The sequence below is a fragment of the Lolium perenne genome, chromosome 4 (assembly GCF_019359855.2).
Source record: "Lolium perenne isolate Kyuss_39 chromosome 4, Kyuss_2.0, whole genome shotgun sequence".
Classification (NCBI taxonomy): Eukaryota; Viridiplantae; Streptophyta; class Magnoliopsida; order Poales; family Poaceae; genus Lolium; species Lolium perenne.
Window position 1 is genome coordinate 179,016,176 of NC_067247.2, and position 7,313 is coordinate 179,023,488.

General features: G+C 44.1%; 2 long non-coding RNA genes across 2 annotated transcripts; both read left to right on the top strand.

Moving 5' to 3' along the window:
* Positions 1-1,040: 1,040 nt before the first annotated feature.
* Positions 1,041-2,714, top strand: LOC127294568 (uncharacterized). Its single transcript, XR_011743107.1, has 4 exons — positions 1,041-1,488; positions 1,587-1,708; positions 2,222-2,566; positions 2,661-2,714. It is a non-coding gene; the product is annotated as an uncharacterized lncRNA (long non-coding RNA).
* Positions 2,711-5,091, top strand: LOC127294569 (uncharacterized). Its single transcript, XR_007846767.2, has 4 exons — positions 2,711-2,727; positions 2,828-2,899; positions 2,991-3,052; positions 4,690-5,091. It is a non-coding gene; the product is annotated as an uncharacterized lncRNA (long non-coding RNA).
* Positions 5,092-7,313: the final 2,222 nt, after the last annotated feature.

Genomic DNA, 7,313 nt, shown 5'->3' on the forward strand with positions numbered 1-7,313 from the left:
CTGTTCGACTCTCGAGCGTAGAGATAACTGTGATATGCATATTTTCACATAAGAATAGCTTTGGGGCATTATGTACTAGAAAAGCATGCTCCAAGGTTAATGTATTCTTCCTACTTTCTATAAGCATTTTGGTATGTGGGAATAGAACACTGTTTAATTCTTCATTGCTTTGGGTTTTCATAACACGTAATTACCATTCACATATCATTTCCTGGCATTGTCATTTATATGCGCAAATTGACGCATGGGTCTGATGTGGTTCGCTGGAATCTAAAAGAGAGTGGTAAATTCTCTGTTGATTCTATGTATAAAGCGTTGATTCAATCCGATACGCCAGTTGTAAATAATAAAAAAATCTGGTCCATGAAGATTCCATTAAAGACGAAGGTCTTTACCTGGTATCTTCGTAGGGGGGTTATCCTTACTAAGGACAATCTTGTGAAACGTAGTTGGCAAGGTAGTAAAAGGTGTGTTTTTTGTCTTCACGATGAGACTATCAATCACCTTTTTTTTCAATGTCAATTTGCGAGATCTATATGGTCAATAACCCAAATAGGTTCTACCTTGTACCCACCTCGGAGCGTTGCGCATCTCTTTGGCAGCTGGCTCAATGGGGTGGAGCATAGGTTCAAAACTTTTATTCGGGTGGGGGCGATTGCCATTATTTGGTCGCTATGACTATGTAGAAATGACAAGATTTTCCATGATATTAACTCATCTTGTTTGCAGGTTATATACCGGTCCACCGTTTTGCTCCGTTCGTGGTCTTTGCTACAACGAGTAGAGAGTCGCGACCTCTTTATGGAGGTATCTACACGATTGGAGGATGTGGCGAAGGATATTTTTTCCCAACATGGTTGGCGGCGTAATCTACGGATAGAGCCTCCCGCGCCATAGGAGGGTGTTCTTTTTTTCTTGTTTTATTCAGTTCTTGTAACAGAGTGGTACTTGTGTGTGTGCGGCTGTGTGCATCGTGTTATGCAGAGGCCGGGTGTAATACTTTTCTAAAGTAATGAAAGCGCCCTTTATCGAAAATATGCGCAAATTGGGTGTTCCATCCTACTATATGTACCTTCTATTGCATTTGGAGCTAAAAATCTTAGATTGATTTTCTATGATGGGATATAAGGAAATAGCCTTCCACGCATTTACTTATGTATCATTTTACCTCGTCGCTTTCTACCTAAGCTTATGTTTTTCTATTTCGTAAATTGGCTAAGAAGCAATAAAAAAAAGTTAGTTTGTAGGGCATAATTTTTGTATATAACACATATTGCTTTTTTCCACAACTCATATGTCTTGCAGGTGACGGGCTCTCCCCCATTTCCCGTGTTTCCCCTCTGAAATTTCCCTATTTCCACAACTCCTCTTCCGCGTTCGGATGGGGTTAGGTGTAACACACTCATATCTTGCAAGCTTTCTTCGATCTGGAGAATGGCAACCAGGAGCTCAAGAGCGACCTAAGGACCTCTACATCAACACCGCGATGTAAGCTGATGTCTGCTACATCCCTCTAGATCTTCCGTGCCTGCCTCTTTGTTTGGCTGTTGGTGAAGCGTAATGGTGTGGTGGTGTTTTCTTTGCAGCCAGTTGGATATCGTCGGGAACAGGAAGGCCGTGGAACCACGTGCCCTGCCGCCTACATAATGCCTTCAGGAAGATCCATGCTAGGCTCGTGAGGGAGCTCGAGAAGAAGTTCGGCGGCAAGGTGAGACACTTGCGTGTCCTCTTGTGCTTTGAGATAGCACTTTCTTGTATCTTATGCTGCTGTGGCAGCGTTGAGCTATTGTGATTAGATGATGCTTGCTGGGTACAGTTTAAGAATCTATTGTTGCCATTTTAGGAAGTGAATTGAGTTTCTAGCACTTTCCACAAACCCAGAACATGATATGCCACGGTTTGATTTCTAGCACTTTTCCCCAGGCCAGAACATGATATGTGCCATGGTTAGTGTATGAAGTTGCTTGTCTATACTAATAAATAGATTTAACAGGAAATCTACATGTCTCAAATGCTATTCCTTTCCTAACATTGTAATGATAGCTAAATTGCACTATAGGTTATCATTTGGTATATATAATAAGGTAATTGCAGCTATCTATCCTACAAGTCTTGCCTTTACTATATGTTCTGTTGTGTCCAAACTTGATTTCTGCTATTTTGTGCTTTAATATTTTGAAAATTGTTGATTTGTAATGTAAATTCATGCGCTTTGTCCCAGATCATCCTCTGCATTAAATGCACCAGTTCATTCAATTTAACACTTGGTTGTTTTGGTCTTGAGACTTTAATTGAGCAGAAAGCTCTTGGTGGTGGCTTTGGGGCAATATTTATCATCTTCATTCGTCTAAACAGTCAAGCTCTTGTGCTCTCTAAATTTTGTTGATTAGTATCTGACATATCTTTACGATGGTCATATGCAGTAGTATATTTATGTAACACCTCTATCATTTATTGAGGAGGTTCTTAGAATACTAAATATGTCAGCATCAAATGGGAAGTGGATCGATGGGCTCCAGTTCTCATCTCTGTTCTGGCCCTGGCACATGATGTGCAGCAGAAACAGGTACCGTACTGATGATTGAATTACGCTAGATACGCTGCATATTTGAAATCACCTGATGTTAATGAGCCACTTCTGTTTTTTTTTCTATTTGAAGGCACAAACTTTGGTCTATGTTGAGTGCTTTGGTCAGCTTACATGTGAGAGCGAAGGATGTAGCTCAGGTATCGTATCTCTTAGGTCTTAGCATAATTTAGTATTTTCTATGATAAAGTCTATATCAATCTGTTGACCTTCTGACCCTTCACTTTTGCTTGTGTGCAGCTCATTTAGAGATGATATCCATCAAATGAAAAACGTTTGGTAGCTGAAGTATCAAGTAAAATATGACTTCTGGTAAGTGGTAACTACATATTATACTATAGGCATTTCAAGAAAAAAAATTGACACACTTTTTTGAATCAACTTTTATTCTTCCTCACCCCAGCATGATCATGCTGTTGTACTCCAATTCATTCACGCATCATAGATGGGATACACTGAGTTCTGGTACGTATGGTTCCCCATTCAATTCCTTACTTTCTTTATTTACCCAAACTTCTGAGGTGAAGCCTTTAAGTACCGGTTACTTCTCTCGCTTAATGTTGGTTGAAGTGCTGTTGCTTATAGAGTGTCCTTTTGGTTGTAGAAGAAGTACTCACAGAAGTAAGCCTTGCCCTGTTGAGAAATTGTTAAGAGTTTTACCTCACCACAATAGGCCAATCTTCAAAGTTGCAGAATTGAGCCCCTCACAAATGTATTTTTTCCTTCACATCTTCCAGCAGAAAGTAAGAAATATGTAGTTATTTTGTATGTCTATATTTTAACGTGGTTAGAGATTAAACCGATGCTCTTCTTGCTGATGGTATGTAACTTAATATGTACGTTATATAATTATGGTCCATTGCAGCTCAAAGTTTTTGTTGGACACATGCATCGGTGCTTTATCTTGATTTGATCTCATTTTTTCAGCGATTTTCATTTTAGTTGATATTTTTAAGATCAGTTATTTAAAAACTTGGGTTGCCTTATTGGTTTGACATTAGTATTGCATCTTTCGTTATCATGACCCAGATGAATTATATTACTTCAATGACTGGGTGGTGTGGAAAACAGATCTCTGTTTATTTTCTTTGAAAGTACTCGAATTTTTGTAAATATTTTACCATGTCTAGGTACAATATCAGATAGATCCCAAATACAAAGCTGGAACTTATTCGTTTGTAGCTTTTCAGTTTTGTGCAACCTATTCTTGCTTTAGGGTTTTGTGAAACTGATTGGTGCGTAGCTTCAGCTTCAGGATTAAATCCCAAATATTTTACCACTATTGGTCTGCTGATAACAATGAAAATATACTAGGAGCATTGCTTTTTGGTTTTCCTATTCTTGATTTTGGGCAACTCTTTAGTTCTTTCAGGTTTTTCAGGCCGGCTCATCTTCAGTTTGTGCCTTCCTCTTTTTTGGATTTCCTATTAGTTGTCTTCCTTTTTCCCCTCCTTTTTTTGTTTTTCTGTTCTCGATTTGGAAAACCTATTTAATTCTTTTGGGGTTCTTGCTTCTGGGTTTTTTAGAGGGTTTATTCTTCGTTTTGTTACTCCTCATTTTTTCTTTATTTAAAGTTTCCCCTTCTGTTTATTATTCACCTATATGTTCCTTTTTTTGGCACTTCTTTTGGTTTGTTTGTGGCTGCTGGTTTTTTTTTCTTTGGCCTTTTCTACGCTCCTTGGTCTTCATTTACCTTTTGATATGTGTTTTGTGTTTGTTCGCATTGTCCTCGTCTGTGCATCCGTGAGTTATCGTGTGTGTTCGATGCCCGGTGCATATTTTTATCTCTTTTTAGTACCACACCTCCATCGAGCGGCGAGGTGGAGCTGACGCAAGTAGATACAAACATACTTTTTTTTGGTCTAAATAATAATGAAAATCCCAGCATGTATGTGTATCATAATACTATAGCAGAGCTCGCGCTTTGAAATTGTTTTGTCTAAGAAAAACACATGCATCCCATGATCTGTGTTGTAGAAGAAAAGTTCTCTTTTGTCTAAACGTTATCATTGTCTCATTATTCTGAAGTACAGATGTTCTTCTTTGTGGTCGTTCAGTTATATCTTATGTACCCTCTATATTGTCATTGATTTGCCGTTCAGGAGACCCGTCTGGGCTCTGCTCGGAGATCGCCTCCGCAATGCTGAGCCATGACCGTAGGTTTACAGTGGTGGGGTTTGCTGTGGTTGGTCTGGTCGTGGCAAGGTGTCAACACTGACGATCTCGCCATCTCTGTGCAAGCCTGAGCTAAACGAGGCATCCCTGCTCTCAGGCTGACCTGCAACCTCACGTGATGTAGTGTCTGCTCCTCTCAAAGGTGACATGTTATTTCATGAAATAATTTGTCTTAGGCTAATGGTTCACTTCAGTTTTGATCTCTTTCTATTTCGTAGAATATCTTAGGCTAACGCCTTGGTGGAGACTGATGTAGCCTGCTATGTGGATTCTGAAATAGATTTATACATGAATGCTAAAGCTCCATGGTGAATCATGGTTTTGTCTTTGATTACTGCTTCCAATCATGGTGTAGCTGAAGTAAGATGTTGATTGTGCAGTAGCGCGAGTTGAGGAACCAAGTGAACTTTTGAACTTTTATTATAAAACCAAGAATATTAAATGAGGTATATTTGTTACAAACTAACATCCGTATCCATCCGGTGTAACAATCAAAGAGAGGTATTTGTTGTTTTTATTAAGTTCATACCTTCACGTTAGTTTACATACCACCGAATGTAGCTGCTCCATCTGATTGTATATTGTGCTATTTACCATGTCATTTATAATAGGGTGTTATTGTAATATATTTTCCTGTTTTCCTGACGGTCTAAGAGTTTTCTACTTTGTTCGTGATTTTATTTACTTCAATACGGAGTACAAAATGTTAATCGATGTGAATTTCACGGGGTCGTGCGCCAAGGCGCATATCTAAATCTAGTCAGGATGAGTACTGGGTGGTGCCGGCATTATGTTCTTGTTTTTTAGTCTGTTTAGTTTGCCACTAAAATGTTTTCATGTTTTGTCTCAACTAGTTGAGGATTCCTGGATATTATTTAGTTTTTTGGTTGCATACTTTATTGAATCTGTCGGTACAGTTGTTGGAGGATAATTCAACCAAATTCAACTGAAAATAGCCGGGCCAGACACAACACACACTCTCTTTCTCAACATGAACGGACTGAATTTTGTTTCACCATTACAAATTATGGTTCTTTGGTTCATCACCACTTTATCCACAAATCACAAAAGAAGATATTCTGAATGTTTCGAATATCCACGGTTTGTTGATATGCTAAGTGCTTCTCTTTAGGCTTTATGCATTGCAGCCGTAAAAAAGCAAAACAGCAAGAATCTGAAACATATCAAATGCTTGGAGAGGAGGTAACGAACAGGCATCCGTGTCTGCAGAAGCAACAACGTCATGGTAACTTGGTCGAGCTCGCCCGTCCGGAGCTGAGTTTCTTAGAGATCCTCGCCCTTGACGTCATGTCGCCGATGGCTTTGCTGTCGTTTCCTCTGCGCAGATGCAACAACACCGCAAGAACAACAACCTGGGCCGGACCAGACGTAGCAACCTTGGGACTTCACTCTTCTGTCTCTCCGTGTTGTGAGACGCTCCCCTCGGTCGCCTCCTCCAGGCGACGGGGGAGCCCAACCCCAGCCCGCCGCCGCCGCCCCCTTGCCCCCTGCCCGCTCCCTCGTCGCCTCCCGAGGCCGCCGGCTAAGCCGTCCGCCGCCGATGAAGGGGGCGGCGAGGACCTATGCCTCTCGGGCTCTCGCACGGCCGTCCCGGAGGGAGGACGCCATGCCGGACCCCGGAGGCCGCCGCCGTCCTCCGCCCCTCCTGCGCCCCTCGCTGTGGCGTCGCGCCTCGCGGCGCCCCTGCTGCCTCCTGTAGTTCGCCGCCCGTCGACGAACAGCCTTGGCGCGGTCTGGCTGGGGAGGGCCCGATCTGGACCTGTTTGGGCTCGATCTGGGCGTGGAGGGCCGCGGCCTGTGCGTCGCTCCCTGGCACTCCCGGCGAACGCCCTGTCCTGCCGTCTCCCCGTGGCCTCCCGCGGTACTTTGCTGCTGCGCGCCCTGGTGGAGACGTTCCTGCCCGCGTCGCCCTAGCCTTGGTGTGGCCCGTTGTCCATGCCGCGGCGCATCTCCGACCGCTCCTCGCGTCGGGGCCCTGCCGGCGGTTTGGCGGGGCGGCTTCGGCCTTCACTGCTCTTCGCAGCTCGCCGTTCGTCCTGCTTCTCGCCCCGTCTGGCCATGGCGCGGCTTCTATCTAGCTTGTGGTGGATGCGGTTCACCTGGCGTGGCGCTGCACGGCTTCCCGGTGGCCGCCTAGTGCTTCGTTGGTGCTAGCGCGCGTGGTCTGGCCGGACGCGCTACTCAGGCGAGTGTTGAGCGTTTGGTGGACGGCAACAAGGCCCCCTGCTAGGCTGGCCACGCCTACGGCCAGGGCCTACTTGGGCCTGACGACAGCGTTGACACTCCAGGCGAAAGCTGCGCACCTTTGGTGCCGATGTTGGCGGTGCCCCTAGGTACCGTTTCCCCTGTTGAGGGCTTCATCGGGGAACTTGGTCTCCTGTTGTCACGAGTCGTTGCGTTCTCCGGGTGAAAACCTCTGCTCCTCGGAGCGAGCGGCGGCGACATACTGTGCCGTTACCTTCCTGAAGGCGCCGCTTTTGGAGTTCGCGTTCCTCGTGGTGCGGTAGATGTGTGCCAGTTGTGCATGGTT